The sequence below is a fragment of the Macadamia integrifolia genome, chromosome 4 (assembly GCF_013358625.1).
Source record: "Macadamia integrifolia cultivar HAES 741 chromosome 4, SCU_Mint_v3, whole genome shotgun sequence".
In the NCBI taxonomy this organism is placed as follows: domain Eukaryota; kingdom Viridiplantae; phylum Streptophyta; class Magnoliopsida; order Proteales; family Proteaceae; genus Macadamia; species Macadamia integrifolia.
The window spans coordinates 28771583-28792628 of NC_056560.1; the positions used below are offsets into that span (position 1 = coordinate 28771583).

Here is a 21046-nt window from a genome sequence, read left to right on the forward strand (position 1 = left end):
TGTTCACCTAAATGTGATATTATCAAAGAAAAGTTAAAGTTAAAGCAAGTGAAAAACAGAATAGGGATTTCTCAACCTAGAAGATACTGTTCATCCAAAGATGATGGTACTTTTCAAAAGTTAGAAGAAATCTCACAGTAATAGCAGAAACTTGAATGAATCAGTATGTTTCAGACCCAAAGGTTAGGAATATAATTCTAGTTGACATTCTTGAAGTAATTGATAATTGAGCATTTTGCTGTTTATTTTGCTAATAGTTACATACTTCTTCTTTTACATTTAAATGATACGCTTTATTTATTGATTTATTGCAGATTCTCTGTTACGTTTTCTTCATTTTTCTCTGGCTAGGAATGGACTTCTACTGAGTTTTGGTATCATTGTTCTTATTGAACTTCCGGCGGAGCTCTTTAAACGTTGTCGAGGTATATCTATCCTTATCCTTCTACGCTACAACCATTTTCTTCTGTTCTTCTTATTGAACTTCCAGTGGGACTCTTTTGTCTTGTTTTTCTCTTGCTGCTGCCTATTTTTTCCTCATTTTTTTATGGGGTATTTGTACCTACATGAACTATGGCCTCCTCGTAGATAAGTTTGATTATGTTTATGCATGTCTTCTGTGATTGTTTTCTTGGTTACTCTGGGAACGGCGAACGGAAAATCTTACAAAACTTTTTCGGTTTGAGTTTCTGCATTGCTAATTATTTCTGATGTTCTGCTCGACACATTTTTGCTACTCTGCTAAGTTCAGAGATGAAATTTTCAAAATATGCAATCCCGGAGGATGCCATTGTATTTGCGCGACTTTTCGGTTAGAGTTTCTGCATTGCAAATTATTTTTGATGTTCTGCTCGACATTTTCTTTGCTACTCTGCTAAGTTCGGAGGTGAAATTCACAAAAAATGCATTCAGAGAGGATGCCATTGCATTTGCATGATTAACTATCTGCTTGTGACTATTGAGGATTTTTGGCTCTGTAGCAAACTTTGCTTTTCGGCCTCCTAGGAGCTTACATTCAATTCAGGGTTTCCTCTATCCCTTTATGTATTTTAAGGTCTGAAAGGGCTTTTGCCCTTGTCATTGTCAGTTCTGCATCATGTGAAGGCAATGCTGAATACTTAATACTTTAAAGTACTTGATGCTTATCAAACTAGTAACTTCATCAAGCTCAAAAGAAAGTGTGGCCCCTGTGCCCAGACAGAGAGGGGGGCTAGAAAACGCCCCCACCCCTTGTTGATGCCCATGTGTGCCCCTCATTAGTGCCCGTTCTGGTGCAGGGCCGCACGACCAGGGAGCATTCTTTTCCCCAAATTATAATAATATCCACATCTAGGAGGCTAGGAATGCTTAATTACAAATTTGCACCAGAATAAAACTTTGAATGGAAACAAATTTTGACTTACTGATCCTATAAAAAAATCCTTTTAACCACATATATTACCTAATAAACACTACTTAATGACATGAACATAAGCTCCAAATAGTACCCGATGTGGACCCCACAAGCCAAAAAACCAAATCCAGCTTGTAACATGTTTTGCCCCACATAATTATGCCAACCCAATATGGGATTTGAAGCCACCTTGTGTAGTCTTGACCACATTTTGTGGCTCTCTCATTATGTTTTTATTAGTGCCCTAGTGATAGATTAGTGATAGATTAGTTGGACATTAGTGAGCTTGTATTGTCATGCAATATTATTTATTGCAACTAAGGTATCTATGATATACTTTCTAAATTTTTGTTTAAAGACATATTATTGTTCCCTTCTTCATAAATTATGTTTCTTTTATTTTAGGTTTGCGAAGATCACGTGTTGAGCCTTTACCACTTCTAGCTGGAGACATGGAAGCTATACCTCACTCTAAAAGAGCAGATAGAGAATGTAATCGTGAATTTAGTTTTTTGTTTAAAGACATTATTGTTCCCTTCTTCATTAATTATGTTTCTTTTATTTTAGGTTTGCGAAGATCACAGTGTTGAGCCTTTACTACTTCTAGCTGGAGACATGGAAGCTACACCTCACTCTAAAAGAGCAGATGGAGAATGTACTTGTGAATTTAAGTGGGGGTGAAAGTCGTGGAGATTGTGGCACAAATAATGTGGTCCAATTTTATAATTCATTTACATATGACGGTGTAAAATACTCTTTGTATGATTGCGTGTATTTGCAAGGACCGAACAAGATGGAGCCTCATATTGGGAAAATTGTGAAAATATGGGAGCAAGAAAATCACAGCAAGAACATTAGGGTCGTATGGTTTTTTCGGCCTATTGAAATACTTTCTTGGTTTGGAGATGATCAACCACTAAAGAATGAGATATTTTTGGCATGTGGCAAAGGCGACGGAATTTTTAATGACAATCCTCTGGTAAAATAAGTTCCTTATCACCTACCCTAGCCCTAAATGTTGTTTGTGTTGTGATATATATGAAAATTCAATGTTCTAGAAAAAATAGGGGCCTATAAAATTAACTCGAAATCGTTTGGGAATGATGCCTTATTATTTTTTAATTCTTACTGCAATATGGTTGCAAGTTGTGAGACTTTTCCAAGAGGGAGATGAATGAAAACAAGTTGGATGTTATCTATATTTTGTACCATTTAGTGATTTTGAGAACTTTTCTTTTCAGGAGATTCAGCCAACTGTCCTTGAAGCTAATTTGTTATAGACTCAAAATTTCTTCTATAATCTAATATATAAATTCTTCATTGCCTTATCTGAAATAATTGTTTGTTCATTTGCATCGACCAAGGTAGGTAATATTCATGCTTGTATGATGAAAGGTCATAGGGAAAAAGACGGTAAAACCTTTTTTTTTTTTTTGGAATTCATAGTTCAACCTTGAAAGGAAGATTTTTAGATCCTCAATGAATATCCATGATGCAGAAAGGGAGAATCAGTTGTTGTTCAACACATTTTTGTCAAGGAAAATAGACAATAAATTTAAAATTTATTAAGAAATAATTGACAATAATATAACCATATGTTATTGATAAAAAAACAAAAAAAACAAAAAAACAAAAAAAAAAAAACACCAAACTATAGGTTTCCTAAATATCTTATAACTTGGGGTGGGGGTATGGGTTTGTGGATAGATGTTAAGTTCCTTTGTCTCATTTAGGTCTCTTTTCTGGAATTCGAAGGTGTGGACTATGTTCTGGAAATGTTTGGATATCTCCATTTTCTGAGAAATAGTTAATGAAATGTGATTTGCAAGGTGTGTCTTATATATCCTAACTTTTGGAATGTCTTGACTGAACCACCATGATGCACTGATAAATATAAGTATTGTGAATAAACCTTTTCAAGAAATGAATTAGTCTAATAATCCTCCTGATGGATGAAAACTTGAATATTGTTCAGGATTTTTAAAATTTATTGATTATATTTATACGTTATCCCAAGCTGATTTTATGAGCAAACTCTGCAACCCCGCTAGTTCACCGCCATAATCTGTGCAGGAATGAATGGCTTGATCAGGTGTTTCTGGTCCTTGAATTCTCTGCAGAAATCTCCAAGAACAATGAACTGCAGGTACTGGAAAGTGATCTCAAGGCCAAGTCTTCTACTGGATCACGAGGGATAGATCTTTACAGTTGCAGCACCATTAAAGTACCTTCAATTGTCTCCTTTGATGTCTGAAACTTCAGCCTAACCAAGAAAATATAAAGTAGGATCGAAGAGAAAGAAATAGAAAAAGAAGAGGATAGAACAGTCTCTTACAGACTAGGCATCTCACAGGGTTTTGGTTAAAAAGCAGCATAATTAAATTTCATTAAATCATGAGGGGGAGACGCTAAGGTGTCAATTACATATAGGCATGTTGCTAACTCAGAAAAGGAAACAAATAATTTAGGAAGTCCACTATAAGCAAGTATTGGGACTTGTACAGCAAGTAATCTAGGTTCCTAACTTAATCACTCAAAATAGGAACAAAGATTACAAAATAAAACCAACTCACTATCCCCCATGATTCTGGTTTTGTGTGAATCATTAACTCCCAAGTCCCAACCCAAAAGGGTTGGCCCAAAGGCCCATCGAACCAGGGCTCCCATTTAGTGTGAGAGACCTGGTTCTTAAAGGCTCCTGCGGCTGTACTTCTGGCCCAGGAACCTGCCTACATCAGTTGCTTTATACATTAACAGTTTATTGTTTGCCTTTTGCTTTAGAGATCCATCCTCAGGTTGGTCAATTTTATCTTGTTCCTTTCTTCCTTATATAACCAGTCATTTTTGATTCTGTAATTTCCTTGCTTCTGTTAAAACGTCTCCTGATGCAGACCATCTCACTGAGCTTATTTTAACTTGAGTGAAAGCTAGCAATTGTGTTATTTTAGGTGGAAAATTCCTGAGTGATGCAAATACATGCAGGTTGTCAAGTATTGGTAGCAGACAACGTATCGGAAGTTTGGATTTGAGAGACATCTCGTTATTATTATAAGTAATTATCCTAATGCACAAATAGATGGCTGTTTTTCAAATCTTCTTGCATAATTTTCTATCGCTTATCAGTAGATTTGATATTGCACTTGCCAATGAATATTTGAATCATATAGATGCCGTGAACAGTGGTAACTTGGCAATGGTTGGATATCCTTATTTATTTCTTATTTATGGTGCACAATGCTTAGAAGACTTGTTTGGCATGTATCATAAGCATATCCATTCGTATCAAAGTGTATATATAAGTATAAACATACTACAGTAACATATTCAAAACTTGGAGACAGCCTCTTCTGTGAAGCAGGGGGTAAGGCTGCGCACATTTGCCCCTCACAGGCCCTACAGTAGCAGGAGCCTTGTGCACTGGGTTGCTCTTTGTATATAGAAAGTCATTCTGAAGGATCTAAATCTAGGTCGGTCTTTTGAGTTTAGATGTGATACTTGGCATGAACAGGAAAGAAAAACTAAGGTTTAGGCAAAAAAGAAATGAAAATTTTAGGGTTTTTTACATCAACCTCCCCTGTCGTTTGCCGAAATTACATAATCCCCCCTGAAAATCGAAAAATTACATTTAAATCCACCCAAACTAACGCCGTGAGAGAGGTGTTAGTTTTTGAACTTGAAAAGACGAATTTACCCTTCTTCTTCCTCTCCTCTATTTGCCCTGAACTTACCCCTCTCTCTTTCCTTTCCATTTTGCCACAACTCACCTCTCTCTCCTTCTTCTTCTTCCTCTTCTTCTTCTTCTCTGATTTCAGTTACCCCTCTCTCTCTCCTTTCCATTTTGCCACAACTCACCTCTCTCTCCTTCTTCTTCTTCCTCTTCTTCTTCTTCTTCTTTGATTTCAGTCTTTTCCTTGATTTCCAAATTGATTCTCTCTTTGAAAAGCTGTGGAAGATCCCCAATTCACCATCTCGGTATCATGAAAAGATTCAAAGGTATATATCCTTTTCAAATTATCCAAGATTTTGGATCAACATGCATATAATTAATTTCCTCCTTGCCTACTAAGAAGTATTCTCAGTGAACTCTCTTTTTTTTGCTTCCGATCAGTCCAATACTATTGGAAACTAGGGTTAGTGCTAGTTTCGATTCTGATCGATTCTTCACCAACTCTAAGACTGATCCAGATCTTAATAATGGGTTTTTAATCCTTGGTTCCAATCAATTTTGATTCGTATTGGATTGAAATCAATAAAAATCTTAGAATTTGAATCAACCAAAATTAAAATCAGTTACAATCGATTCTGATCCAAATCGACCAATTATACAAATGGTATTTGCCACCAAAAGTAAATTTCATTGATTTTCTATATTTTATTAAAAAGAAAACAATTGAAAAATTAGATCAAACATGATTAGAAAACAGAATGCAGAAATCAACTGGAAAGGATTCATACCAGTCTGAAAACGGGAACAAGGAGGAGATTAGTGGAGAGAGGTTCTTTACAAACCAAGAGATGAATATAAATACCAGTACCTCTTCTGTATCTCTCCCTCCTCAAGCTTTAATCCTGTCATCTTCCTCCCTTCACAAATCATCAGAAATGGGAACTGATCTTTTGGAGATTCTGGATGTACAAATCATGAGATCCATCCTCTATTCCTCTGAGAAAGAGAGATTAGAAGAGCAATCCGAAGGCGAGAGCCGAAGCGAATACCGTGGGAACAAAGACGAGCAGGTGCCGGCGTCGGTGCCAGAGCTTCAGCTGCTGCTTTAGCTGGTGCCAGAGCTTAGTTCGTAGATTAGACCGCATCGGAATCGGGAGCCGGAGCTTCAGCTGCGGCTACATTCTAGACCGTTGAGATGGCCAAGACCATGAGGATCACAACGGCGAAGAGTCTCATCTCCAATACCTCCATTTATAGTAAAATGCCCGGAATACAAACCCATCTACCGCCGAATGAAACCTTGGAAATAGAGGAGAGGAAGAAGAAGGGTAAATTTGTCTATTCAAGTTCAAAAACTAACACCTCTCTCAAGGTGTTAGTTTGGGTAGGTTTAAATGTAATTTTTTGATTTTCAGGGGGATTATGTAATTTGGGCAAACGACAGGATGTTGATGTAAATCACCCAAAATTTTGATACATTTCAATCCCCAGATTTGACATTTGATCTCCACTTTGATGAGATTTAATGCAAATTTTTGGTCATCTCCTCTTATGATGTTTTTTATGTTGAATTAATTATTTTTCTTGTGTTAAACCATTGAACTATATGCCTTTAAAAGTGGCTTGAGGATATGGAGGTTTACATGTGCCTCAAAAACCTAGTTTTCTGTACTAGGGAATCCAAACCAAAAGTGTGGTATTATGCTTTTAAAGCAAAGAGTTTTTCCTAAAAGGTATTGGACAATTGATCAATGGCAATAGGGTGGATGAGTGTTACATAGCTATGACCATAAGTTATAGGTTAATTTCACGTGTTATTTTTGCAATCTGATTGGACTAATTTGGATTGGTTGGGTTGGATTAGTATCAGTTTTGATCAATCCAATACCAAGTTCTCAAACACTGCCATTGATTTTGAAAACCTGTATATGAACATTAATTGATTAAGTTGTGTGGTTTTCTTTAGTTTTGGGCCTATGTGAACAAGTTTTGGTCTATTTCACATATAAACGAATTTTTGTTTTCCAATAAATAAATTAATTACTTAACTGGTCAAGTCAATGGGAGGATGGATTTATGTATAGCCTGAAATGTTTTATATGATTCGATCAGTGGGAGGATGTTCAGTTTTTTTGGGTTGTTTTCAATACAAGAAAATGAGACCCAGATTTTTTGTTCCATATCTCTTTTGGAACAGTTATAGTGTTTTGCCTTAGTTCTATAGCGTCGTCGAAATTGTATTTCTGTTTATGCATGTTTTTTGCATTGGTTTATCATTACCATGATATTGAAAAGTCATTTATGAATGACATAAGTAGAAAATTAATGGCATTTTGTGCTTACATGTCTTTTTTTTTGGAACACCCTATGATGAATAAATATGCTTAAATTAAACTGGGTGTAAGCTTCCGCACATGCTTAGTTGCATAGTAAATTTTCAGGAAACCATGAAAGGATGGGGTGAAATCCACCAAAGTGGCACATCTTATTTTTCCATGGTTTTCCCTGGGGCAGCAAAGTTGGTGACATTTTCCCAAAGGTGTTGTCATCCAAGTTAAAGAAAATGATAGTAACCTAGAGGTTTTCTAAGCCCAAAGGTGAGGGGTTTGGGGACCTCGAAAGTTATAGTTTTTTTCACAGTAAATGTGGATTTGCAAGAGAACCAGTGCATTTTTAGCCCAAAGGATAGGAATGTAGTTACAGTTGTGACTCTTATATGATTTTTATGCCCTAGTGACACATTAAATGTATGTTCCTATATATAGATATATCTCCAACGGGGAAAACATGATAGGATTGAATGACATCCACCAAAGTGGTACATTCAATTCGATTGTGTCTTTCTCAACAGTAAAGGAGGCATTTCCCAAAGGTGATGTCATTAAAGTTTATGGACATTCAATTTAATTATGTATTTCTTGACGGTGAAGATGACATTTTTTCCAAAAGTGATGTCATCACATGTTAGAAAATGACACTGACTTAGGAGTTTTTTTGCCCAAAAGTGATTGAATTTTCAAAAGTTGGTGTACTTTTCACAGTTAATACAAGAAATAAGAGGACGAGTGAATCCCTGTCCTAAAGGATAAGGATACAATTTCAATTATAACTCCTTGTCACTGAGGATGTTGGCATGTCTCTTACAAAGGCTTTTCCAGTGGGGTGTTTAAAGATCATGTTTCTAACATGAGTATTATTGAGTTTTTGATATGCTTAGTTAGTGGGAGATTTGCTTCTTCTTGACTATTAGTTTATGTTTGAAATTTTAGCCCTTATGTTTTGGGGCACAGTTTGATAAATTATGATTATTTTTTTTTGGCATTTATATAATGCATAGTTTTTCCATTTATTAATTGCTTTGTGGTTTCATTTGCTTTAGTAATTGCTTCAGCTATAGGCAATATTTTTGCCACAATTTAAAAGGTAGTATGTGTCACAGTTTGAAGGCAATGCTTGCCACAGTTTATAGGCAATAATTGTCACAGTTATAGGCAATGTTTGCCACAGTTTAAAAGGCAGTACTTGTCACAGTTATAGGCAATCTTGTCATTCAGTTTAAAAGGCAGCACTTACAACAGTTTATAGGCAGAAGGCCACTGTTAGATATTGACCCCAGATCAAAGGCAATTTGCCACTGTTAAGGCTAATATCACAGTTAAGATCTACATGGAATGACAACAGTTTTATTTGATGATATATCAATATTTCCATGTTAATCTCCCACATAGATTCGTGTTGAGAAACTTACTTATGTTTGTAATGACAAAAGTTGTATGCCGTATATTGAGGTATATCTTCTGCTGTTGTTCGATGTGGGTAATTTTTCAACTGAATCACAGTAAGAGTGGTTAATGTAATGAGATTTTATGGCCACACCAATTTAAAGGACATCTTTATAATTAATGAAGCCCAAGTAGGAGATTATTGGATTTATGGGATTAATTAATTATTCAGGTTGATTAAATGGATGAGAGTCGAGTTGCATGAACCAGTTCGGTCCATTCTCAAGTTTAGGGATATGCTGGCCCAACCCGTTGTGGTTTAGGGTTTTGGGTGTAGGACAGTATTATAAATACTAGGTTTTGGGTCCCTACAACAATTATTCACTCTTCCCCACTTTACCACTAAAGTGAGAGAACCAAGGAGGTTTAAGGGGTTGTAGAAAATCCATAGCCAAGAGAGGGACAATGGGAGTGACAGGCGTTGATCGTCTTCAGCATACCAGGTGAAAAGTACAAATCAACCATCTATATTTTGATACAATCATTCATGTTTTAATTTGATATGGTATTCTAGTTGTCTGTATGGGAACCAATTAGGGTCTGATGTGAAACCCTAAATAGATCTAAAATTTTAGTGTAGATCGGATCCACAAAATCATGGTAGGAAGAAGTTTTCTGTCAAAAACTGGGATGTTTGTGTTTAGAAAGCCTGTGTATCAAGTGTATCAGTACTGTATCAGTCTATGTCAGATTTTTACATAAATTATTTTCATGTATCATTTCTATATTATATCGACTTCGCCAATCTCGATAGGTTATGGTCCTTATTGTATCAATACTTACTTGTCCTTATTGTATCGATACTTGACACCATGAATGCATGTATTATTTTAAGAGTTAATGAAATTGTCTTTGGAGTATATTAGTATTTTCTACGATGATAATCTTTATTGAATTTTCTATATGTCTATCAGGAAGCACTTGTTGGAAAATGCAACGTTGTTTGCACATCAAAGGACAGAAGAAATCCACAACCTTTTGATGTGGAAGTGAGAATGGCTGATTATGTCTTCTATCGTACTTTTGATGTTGGAAAATATAAAATATCAAATGAATTTGAGGATAAAATAGCTGGCACTGAAGGTAGATCCCCCCTATGTCTTCTCTTTTTCATTACTCATATCTGAAACCTGTTTCCTAGCATATAAGCATGGAGAACCCTTCCCAGCATCCAGATTTGTACCTCTGCAAATCTGTTGCTCTTGAATTTTAAATGTATTTCAACTAAGTTAATTTTATTGGTCACTTCCCCACCCCCACCCCTAGAAAAAGAAGAATAAAAAGATCTTTAAGGATAATAGGTTGTTAAATGTAGTGAGATAAATTCCCTTTAATCAAATTTAAAATGGGAATTTTTTTTTTTCAAGTTTCTGTCAATGAATAAGAACCCCCTCTCAAATTGATGTACAGGGTATACTCTCCTCACATTTTTTCTTGCACTTTGAGTGGTGAGTGATTGAGCATTTTTATAAGTTGCGAGCCCAAAAAGTGAAAAGCCTAGAGAATGAAGCTGAGAATAAGTAATGGATGTAATAGAAGAGAGCAATTTGGCGAAGGGTGGAAACTGGAAAGGGATGAAATCAATGAGGGTTATACCCTTACATTTTAGAGAAATATCATAGTGGTTAGAACAAGAGTTCTGGTTTGGGAAGAAAGATGCAAACTGGGAATTTGGCTATTGAGAAAGGAGGCTAAATAATATAGAGAGGAATAAAAAAGTTTAAAAGAATTTGAACAAAAAAGAGTTAAGATAGAGACAGTAGAATATCACCTAGGATTTCCTTGTGTTTCCATGCACGAGACTTGCTCCAAACAAGATTAATAATCATAATCACTGGATACAGCCCTATACTAAAAATTCTCAGTAAGACTCTTAACTTGATCTCTAAGTTTCAACTGTGGTAAACTTGGAAAATCCAACTACGGTTTATCATCTAATTTAACTAAATTAGGTAAATGATAATAGTAGTCCAACTAATGAAGAAAACATATATCTACTAAAATGGTAATTTTTCAACTCATTTGTCTGATCAAACAAGGATCTACCAGAAATTACCGATCTCAACATACTAAAAATAGTGGGTGAGCCTGTGGTGCAACGGTTAAGTTGCACTATTGCAACATGTTGGTCACTTTTTCAAACTTGGAAACAGCTTACTCTCCTGCGAAGCGCACGAGACTTGCTCCAAACAAGATTAATAATCATAATCTCTGGATACAGCCCTATACTAAAAATTCTCAGTAAGATTCTTAACTTGATCTCTGAGGTTCAACTGTGGTAAACTTGGAAAATCCAACTAAGGTTTATCATCTAATTTAACTAAATTAGGTAAATGATAATAGTAGTCCAACTAATGAAGAAAACATATATCTACTAAAATGGTAATTTTTAAACTCATTTATCTGATCAAACCAGGATCTACCAGAAATTACAGATCTCAACGTACTAAAAATAGTGGGTGAGCCTGTGGTGCAACTTTTGCAACATGTTGGTCACAAGTTTGAAACTTGGAAACAGCTTCCTCTCCTGTGAAGCAGGATGTAAGGCTGTATAAACTTGGCCCTCCCTGACCCTGCAGTAGCAGGAGCCTCATGCACTGGGTTGCCCTTTTTCAACATACTAAACATAATAGAAGTTGTCATACAATAAATAAAATAATAATAATATCAAGAAAATTTTATAATCAAATAAAAGTATGCCCTTTTGTGGGGATTCTGCCAACATCTTTGTCTTCGATTTTGCATGTAATTAGACTTCCAGCCGATGTAAGCATTGTTGAGAATTTAAGGCTGTACCTTCCTTGACATTTGTTCTTGGTCAAGACTCAAGGCATAAGTCTTGAAACCATAGCACAGACATGTGCATGCTGCCATACATGTAGCATATGCAGTCCTTCATTTCATTCCCATCGAATGGGATTGAAGTCTTCCCCAATGACCAGTAGCCCTTCGAACATTCTGGAATTTTTCTTCATTTTATGTAAAACAAGTGTCATAACAAAATACTAAACTTCTATGTGAAAAGCTGGAACTTCCATGGTGAACTGTCATCTCTGTTGCCTTGTGGGAGGATTGTGTATTAACAATATTTGCTGGTTTTTAAGGGTTAATTAATTTCTTGTATCCATTTTGCAGTCAGGCACTTCTTCAACGCGGGAAATCCTCAGTTAGATTCAAAACTTGGAGTGAAACGGAATGACAATTGGAAAACAGTTTCCTCTTCCAAGTTAGACTTGCCTGAAGCAGTGGCAACTATGGTAAAAGATGGGAACCCTGTAGTCCAAACAAATCCATCGGTGAAAGGTGACCTTTGAGTTTAATGTTTAACAGATGTGGCATATCAAATCAATTAGATGAGGACAAGCTTGTTTCTGGCGCAGGTGCAGTTTCAAAGAGTAGTATCGCTAGTGCATCAGATCAGGGGTGCATTTCAGATGAAAAAGTCTGGTCAATGGTCACAACTTTTGGTGAGAGTGCAACTAAAACTGGAAACATTCCATCCGGTCAAGTTGTGGATCAAGGCAAACTAAAATCTGTTCAGGATTCATCACATTTGGAAGCATCTGATGGTAGACCTTTCAAAAGAATGAGATTTCTTCATGGCACATCAGCTAAAACTTCGGAGAAACTGGAATCCATAGTATCTCCTACACCAGCAAGGGAAGAAAGTAATACCATTATCTTGCAGAAGCCAAGAGTTGGTGTCAAGGAGAGTTCTGAAAAGCCTCCAGGGTCTTTTTCTAGAATATCGCCATATAAAGCAAAAGGTGAGGCCAGAAAAGATCTTGTTGGTCATCCCAGTGACAAGGCAACCAAGCTTTCTGGTAAAGGAGGTCCTAAACTTGCCGAAAAGAAAGGCATCAGAATTGAAAGCCAAGTAATAGATGCCACCAGAAGCCCAGACGCTGTAAACTCTCTCTGTCTCTCTCTCTCATCTTTTCTCCTCCAGGAAAAATATCATCCTGTTAAAGTTTATCAAGAAATTGAAGTGCTGAACCTTCGTTTATACCGGATTATTTTTGTTGTTTTCTCATACAGACTACTAGTTAATTGGAGAATCTCTTTTAGCCCTATAAAAAGTACATAAATGAGAAAGGGGAATTTTCTATTTTTCACGAGCAGCTCTGTTAGTTTACCCAGACTGATATTTTCTTGCTTAAAATATGAATATCCTACTCTTTGTCTGCCTGAAATCACTTGATGTGACAATGACTTGCTCTTCAGAAATTAGTTAGTCCTAGATTTGAACTCCTTGTAATCTCTTGAGAACTTGGTGACTCTTAACTATTCCTTTTCTGTTTTTCATACTTATGTTGCTTGACCTGGGAATTTTTTTGTAATATTTTCCGGCTCTTGGGTAGAAAACTTGTCATGTTCCTTTTTTTGATAACTATATATTGAAATCCTCAAGATAGTTAATGAGATTCTAGCTTGATAAACTACTCTCCCTAGATTTTGAAGTTGTTTATGGTTCTGGTGTTCTTTTTTTCACCTCACCTTCTCATTTTATGTTCCAGGATAGAGGCAAATGGTTCAAGCAACATGTAAGTAGCCATTATCGATACTTTCTTACTGTTTCTTCCCAACACAATTATTTTTTATTTATTCCACTAGCCAATACTAGGATGTAATCCTCGTAGAAATTTTTTTTAAGCCTTTGTTTCATCAATCCAAGACATGTATCTTTCACAATGTTTTTATTTTTATTTTTTTGTTGTATCACCTCTAACAGACGTATGTGCTGTTTTCAGCCCTGGAAGGAACAAATGGAGAGTGGTCATGAGCAAGGAACCCTTGTCCTGCTTAGAAATTTGGACCCACGTTATACTTCAGCAGAAGTAGAGGTATCTATGGTACACCTCAAGTTTTAAGTTCTTAGAGGCTAAGAACTTAATTAAGGGTGATATCTAGCTCTAATTGTACTGTTATTTTTTCATTTTTTCCTATCAAAATATGGAAAGGGGGAACTTGTTGAAAAGTTTTCAAGCACATCACCAAAAAATAAATTAGTCTACTTTCTCTAGTACTACCATTTCAAATTTTTCTTTTTACTTGAATGATGTTCCCAGAACTTGCATGTTTTAAAATGCTTAGGCCTGTTACTAGCCATTCAGAGGGCTTGAAGTCCTAAAAGGATATTTAACTTCCTCTTGCCCTGTTGCTGCTATTTCAAGTTTGTGGTATGTCTTTTTCCCTCCTTAAAAGACAGTAAGACACCTAGATCTTGTGTACTTTATGTTAGATTGTTTAGGGTTTCACAATAGACTCTAATAGGTTCCTATACAGACAAGTAGAACACGAAGTCGAATCAAAACATAGAGGATCGATGCAGTTCACACAATTTCCTTCTCTTGGCTATGGATCTTCTACAGCCCCTTAGATGTCCTTAAGCTCTCTCACTTTAGTGGTAAAGTGGGGAAGAGTGACTGATGGTTGTAGGGACCCAAAACCCATTATTTATAATACTGTCCTGCACCCAAAACCCTAAACCACAATGGGTTGAGCTAGCATACCCCTAAGCCTGAGAGTGGACCGAACCGGTTCATACAACTTGACACCCACCCATTTAATCAACCCGAATAATTAATTAAGCCCATAAATCCAACACTTTAAAATGCTTAATAGAATTTTCCAGTTCTATTTTCGTTGTTCACAAAGCATTTGAGAGTGCAGAAATGGGCTTCCTATGATTCCCTGCATATTAAGGATGTTTTAACCCCTTGATTCCATGGTTTGGTTTCCACACCTAACAATTGCTATTTTGAAATCCACCCTTAGACAGATTTTGGGTTTTTGGGATAACATCCTTGTCTTGACAAAACCTCTCATCCCTATCTCTAATCTCCAACTATCTCGTGATTGGTTACCATTCATCATCATCCCCCAAGCCAACCTCCAACTGTCTGGTCACTTGATGAGGTCTTGGCATCAGTCACTGGCTGGAAGTTATCAGTTGGGTGCTTTTTGAATTCCAAGCAGGACTTCTGTCCAATTATGAGTCATGTGTCTTCAATCAATAATTGCTCTTTCAGGCGTCATTGGTAGTCACCTCTGCCAGGCTCTTTTCTCTTTTTTTCCAGAATGAATCATGGAGGTGAGAGAAGGATTTACTGGGTAAATCATCAAAGATTTAACAGTAGATGGATGAGGATGATGAGCTGGAGAGCGTGTACCCTTAACCTGTCAGGCACTACAACTGGTCATCTCTCTCTCTCTCTCTCTCTCTCTCTCTCTCTCTCTCTCTCTCTCTACTCAACTAGTCAAATAATTAAATCCAAATGCAGTTCCTTTTCATGTCTGATCTGTGAACTGCGTACCGGGGACTGTATTAGGCATGCCTTTCTAGAAGCAAGTTGGATGTTTGTGTCTTTACTTGTCTGCCATAGGTTGATTTGTTTTAGTATCACACCTGCCTGCCACTAAAATTCTTTTAGGGGTCCGTCTCCTCTATATTATATAGTCTGAAGGGATTTGGGAAATTAAATCCGTTAAAGCTCTTCTTTCAGAGGTTTCTCAAAAAAAGCTTAGCAACCAGAAAACGTATTTATAGAGCCAAGTTTCCTTCATGGTACTTATCCTCTTTGATTTTCACTCCAATAGAGTCTTCATTCCTCTTAAGCTTGACCTGGTACCACTGTTGATCTTTTTCATTGTACTCTTCACCCTTGTCTTTCAACTTCCCACTGTTGTCTGGCTGTTTGCCTCTATATTTTCAGATATTGGGTGAACTCTTGCTTTTTATTTTTTATTTGGGTAAATGACACCTAAGGTACTTGGCGTTAGAAAAATTATGTCTATGGTACCTCACATTTGAAATATTATGCTTGAGATACCATTTTTTTCTTCTGTTTCTGACCTTGCCCATACCGCCCCTCCAAAACTCCTCCCCACCTACACTTCCTCTGACGATGAGGGAGCACCGTTGGGCCTCCCTGTTGTCTTCCCCACATTCTCATCCCTCTCATCTCTCCCTCAGCCCCTTCCCATGCTCTTCCCCCCTCTCTCCCCCATCAGCCACGAACCCGTAGTCCCCCTTCCCTGCTCTCTCCTATTCCCCCCACAGAAATTCGCCACCTGCCATGGCCCGCAAGCCCCCCATTTTGTCATTGGAACCCTTCCTCAAGCACTGCCAATGACTCAGCAAATTTTCGGTCTAAGAATCTGCTGGGATTCATAACACTTTTTTTCAATGTTTATTTCCTTGAGCCATTCTAGCCCAAGTATTTATCAGTCTTTGTTCCCCTCACTCATGATCAAAGGTCCTGACAGCTGGTGTAGCTGACAGGGTTTGCCATTTTTACTCCCAATAGATTAGTGAGTCTTCATTCTTCTTAAGCTTGAGCTGGTGCCACTCTTGATCTTTTCCAGTGTTCTCTTCACCCTAGTCTTTGAACTTCCTATTGTTTTGTGCTATAGTTGCTTGTTTGTCTGTTTGCCTCTAGATTTCTAGATAGTGAACTCTTGCCCTTTTTTTTATTTTTAGATCCTATTGTGCATGTGTGAATGGGTCTGCATGGGTGTAGTTGGTGTGTGCATGAGGATTCAAGGATCAGTGACACACTAACGTATTGGCTGGGCTAGTTCATTCCAGAATCGTTCGATCTGGGTCAGGATCGGTCTGGCTCTCAACAAGGCTCAGACGAGGCTGATTTAATCCTGGTTCCTCTGAATTCTAGTCTGTGCATGTGCCTTTCTGTGTACATTTGCACCATCCCCTTTTCAGTCTCACTTTGTGATCTTTCTACTTGTAACAGTTGGAAATGACTATGTTGGTGGAACAGAATCAAACATATTAGAGTTTGTGACACATCTCTGTCTTAGGGTAAGGGTTGTCAATGATTAAAGGTGAGCTGAGCTTTGCATACCTTTGCTTGGGCTCACAACCCTACATGGACTTGGCCTAACCACATTATGAGCACAGACTTAGCTTGATTCACTAACGATATCCAGGTTTCAGACTCTTCTTGAGGCATGAAGCACAAGCCGGTGACATCTCTCTCTCTCTCTAGCATGCTTTATGTAAGCTTTGTTGTTTGTCCCTTCTAACCAGCATTACCCGAAGTGAACTGGCATGATGACACTACACTATTTTTCATGGAAAGCTATGGGCGCTTATGAACTTTTGAATGTGACAAAAGGTTTCGATTCATCACATGTTTAAATATTTGGAAAGTTCTCCCTCAATCTCACAGTGACTATCCTTCCCATTTGTACTGTCCCAAATTGTTTGTCACGCTAGTATTTTAAGGTTTTTTAAAAAAGTTTACCACATTTATCATAATGCGTTTATTATACAATTTGAAGATAATCTTGTCATAAATGATGGAAGGATAAGTTTGCAAAGTTGGGTGGTTTTTAATGCCTTAACCACCCATCCTCAGAATTTTTCTTTTTTCTTAAAGAGAGGATGGTTAATGTGGGATGAATTGCATATATTGTTATATTTAATTGTATAGTGCATCTGAAAAAGATCCAATAACCGACAAAAGAAAGAATTCCTACTTAAGTTGTATCAAGCTAGTTTAACTAATTAAGCCCTGTGGCTGGGCTCATGCTCTGATCACAGTCCATTGGACCATGACAAGTTGAATTTTGAGAAAGTCCAAGTCAGTTTGGTTTATCCATATTTCAGTTATTTTATTTCCATTTATGGCTCTAGGAAGGGTAAAGTAAGGAAGGACCATATTAGAGCTAATTTGGGAGTTGCCCTGATACAATGATAAGGTCTGAGAAAGTCGTTTGAGGTGGCATGGCCATGTTCCACGGAGGCCTTGGGATGCACGAGTACAAAGGAGTGATCTAATCCGGATGGAATGAACTAAAAGAGCTAGGGATAGGCCTAAATTAACCCTAGGAGATTGACATGCATGTAGTGAAGACATGTATAGTTTAGATCTTGACTTAAGTATGACCTCAACTAGAGCTGTTTGGAGGGCAGTGATCAATGTCGCCAACCCCATTTAGGTGGGATATTGCTGAGTTGTTGCGGTTGTATTTTCTTTTTATGTTTATTTTGTCTTTGCATAGATCAATGTATATCTGACACAAGGTTTTAAAACTTGGGATCAGTACCAGTTGGGATCAGAAGGATTTACCTCTTTAAAAAATATGGTATTTTGGACCATTTTACCCTTATAACCAGTGGATCAGTATTGGATCAGTCAGGATCGGGGGTCAGTCTCAGTCGATACCGATCCGATCCAGGAATCCTAAGCGATCCGATCTGTTCTTTAAAACTATGATCTGAGCCCATTTATTTATTGTCGTTGTGAGGTTCTTATTTTCTCATTTTCACTTTCAGGATATAGTTTTTCGTGCTTTTAAGGAACGTTGCACTGCAAAGATGATACAGCACGACACATTTTCTAACCCACATTATGGTATCTCACCTTATTGAAATGATGACATGGAGTTATTTATCAAACAATTCTGTTTGGTTTAGTAAATAAGTGTTCAATATTAATTCCAAATATGAGGATAATGAGTAATTCTTTCCTTTGTATCATAATAGGTGAAGCTTATGTTATTTTTGAAACAAGAGATGCAGCAGATAGGGCAATTAGAATGTTGGAAAGGGGATGCTTAATGCTACCAAATGGAAGGTATGATTACTTTATGTGCACTTGACAGGATTCTGGCAATACTTACAGCCACTTTCTAGTTTTCCAAAATGGTCCTTGCTGGCCATTATATGCTGCATTCATTTCTTACTGTCTTCACTAAAATGTCCTTACAGAAACGGCTAATAAAATTATATCAATCCTTGGTTAAGAAGACTGAAGTATTATGTGATACGTTTGAATATACCGGCTTCCTGGAATGCATTGACTAAGGAAAGCCCTGAATTCAACTTTTTCTGAGCACATATTTGGATCAAACTTGGGATGCTAATCAAAATGACAATATAAATATAATTTGTACAGTAATAGAGTTTTAAGTGAAAACAGATCATTTTAAAAAGGGTGCATCTTGTTGTAACCGAACTGGTGAACTGAGAAGTTGGAACCTTCTTTTGATTGGCCCTTGCCTTATTCCCAAAATTTCTCCAAGTCAGGGATAAAAAAGGGTTTTAAAATATTTTTTAGTGACTTACCATTATGTCATTCTCAAGATATGTCATTATCTTGCATGTTTTTTGAGTACACATTAAATTAATAGGATTTTACTGTCATTACTAAGAGGGCAAAAAAGTAGGGTTAAAACTTTGGTTACAACAATATTTTTCCTTCCAAAATAAGGAAGCAATGGTGTAATGGGAGGGACTTTTTATTTAACGTAAATATACAAAAAGGGGAAAAAACATGAGTGCAATTTTCCTCTTACATGGTATTTTTTAATATTTTTTCTTTGGATGATATTTTTTTCAGAACTACTATTGGTGTGGCATGCACTGGCATTATGGGAAACCATTTCCCATAACAATGTTTATTGAGAATACAGGAAAACGACAAATGGATATAGTACAGCAACAAGGTCAAAATACTTTTGATCACAATGGAAGCAAGTTCAGGCTCCTTGTTGAATGGCATGTTCCCCCCAGTTGGATTAGCTGGGGCGATTCCTTGCAACCATACTAGATAGTTTTGTATCACATATTGGATCTACTTTTCACTTTTGCACAATGGTTAGATCATCTGGCAAGAGTATTGTTTTTTTTTTTTTTTTTTTTTTTTTTGCTTCAATTTATTTGTCTGACATTTGAATTGAAGTCAATCAGGTTTTATTTTATTGTTTTACATGTTTCTTAACTTTTTAACATACTTAAGAATCAATTTATCCAAAGTGAAGCTACGTGACTCAAATGGTGATGTATTTATCTTTCACTTTTGCAGGCCCCTTGTTGGCTGCAAACAGGCTCCGACAGAGCTTGGTAGGCCTACAAGATTTTTTGGTCATTTGTCCATTGACAAATTCAGACCACAAGTGCAAAGACAGGAAAAGGTTATTTGATATGTCTTCACCTTTTTTCCTGCTTTTCTTACAGACAGATTTCCCGTAGCTTCCATTAAATATTCGGTTCCTGTTTTTTCAGAGAGATGCAATTTCAAAATCACACTTTGCACAGGAAAACACTCTAGAATATGATCTGGCAGTGGAATTGTGTGTACAGCAAGAGATGTACAGCAAGAGAGATCAGAACTTTCATGGAAGGCTTTGCATGAGGTGCGCATGGAAGTCTCTGTCTCTGTCTCTCTCTCTCTCTCTCTTTGGGTGTGGGGTTGATGTTAATCTTTGGTCTGATCCAGTGGAGTATCTTTCCCATTGTTGTAGAAACAAAAGGAGGAGATGCTAGAGACCTGGCTCCAGCTTAAGAACCCATGATTTTTTGTTACAAGCAGCAGCTGCTCTTGGTAAGTCCTACTCTGCCTAGACAGCTATATTTTTCTTCTTTTTTTTTGGTTTCTGATTTATTATTGTTCTTGTTTTTCCTAGCATATCCTCAATGTCGAGTTTTAATCTATCAATGGTTGAAGTCACCATTTTCTTCAAGGGCGTACTAGGAAATTTACAGGGAGTTATACTTGATACGTTGCATACGGGACCCATTTTTGTTGCTTACAGGGTCCCCATAGAAGTAAGAGGTAGGTGATGCCAACTTCTTAAAAGAAATGAGGACACTCTAATTTTTTGCAAAGCTGTAGATTTGGTCAATGTATCAGTCTGTCAGTACCATGTAGGAAACGTTCATATTTCATTCCAAAAACATCCATTTCCCCAAAAGGGGAAGGAAAAACATGTGTACCCATCACTTAACCCACCCCTCTCTCAAAATGGGTGCTCTTTCTTTGGCCAATGCAATCAAGGTACATGGTTGTGTAATTACAGTTTTACATGTCATTACTCTGAGTGTGTGCTTCATCAGAACACAATCCTAATTGATATTAAAGTATAGCCTCTTCAAAAGCCGACACCTTCCAAGATTGCAGCACACATAATCTTGTCCCACAACTGAAGTAGCTGTTACATTCATAATCATAATGATATGACGGTCTGCATTCTGAAATTAGAACACAAATCAAAGTACTGTTTTAGCTTTTGATTGATGGAAGTGAAGAATGTTTCCCTTTCCTCAAACACTTTTGATAGAATGTCATTGAGTTAAAAATTGTAAGCTGTATACTGTCCAATCAGGAAAAGAAAAAAGCACACCCCCTGCCCCCAATCTCATGAATAAAGCTCGGTCAAGAAGGCTGTCTAATGCAG

At 37.0% G+C, this 21046-nt stretch overlaps 1 pseudogene; it reads left to right on the plus strand.

Annotated features, from left to right (window-relative positions):
• The first annotated feature begins 281 nt into the window (after positions 1 to 281).
• Positions 282 to 20751, plus strand: LOC122077516 (annotated as a pseudogene).
• Positions 20752 to 21046: the final 295 nt, after the last annotated feature.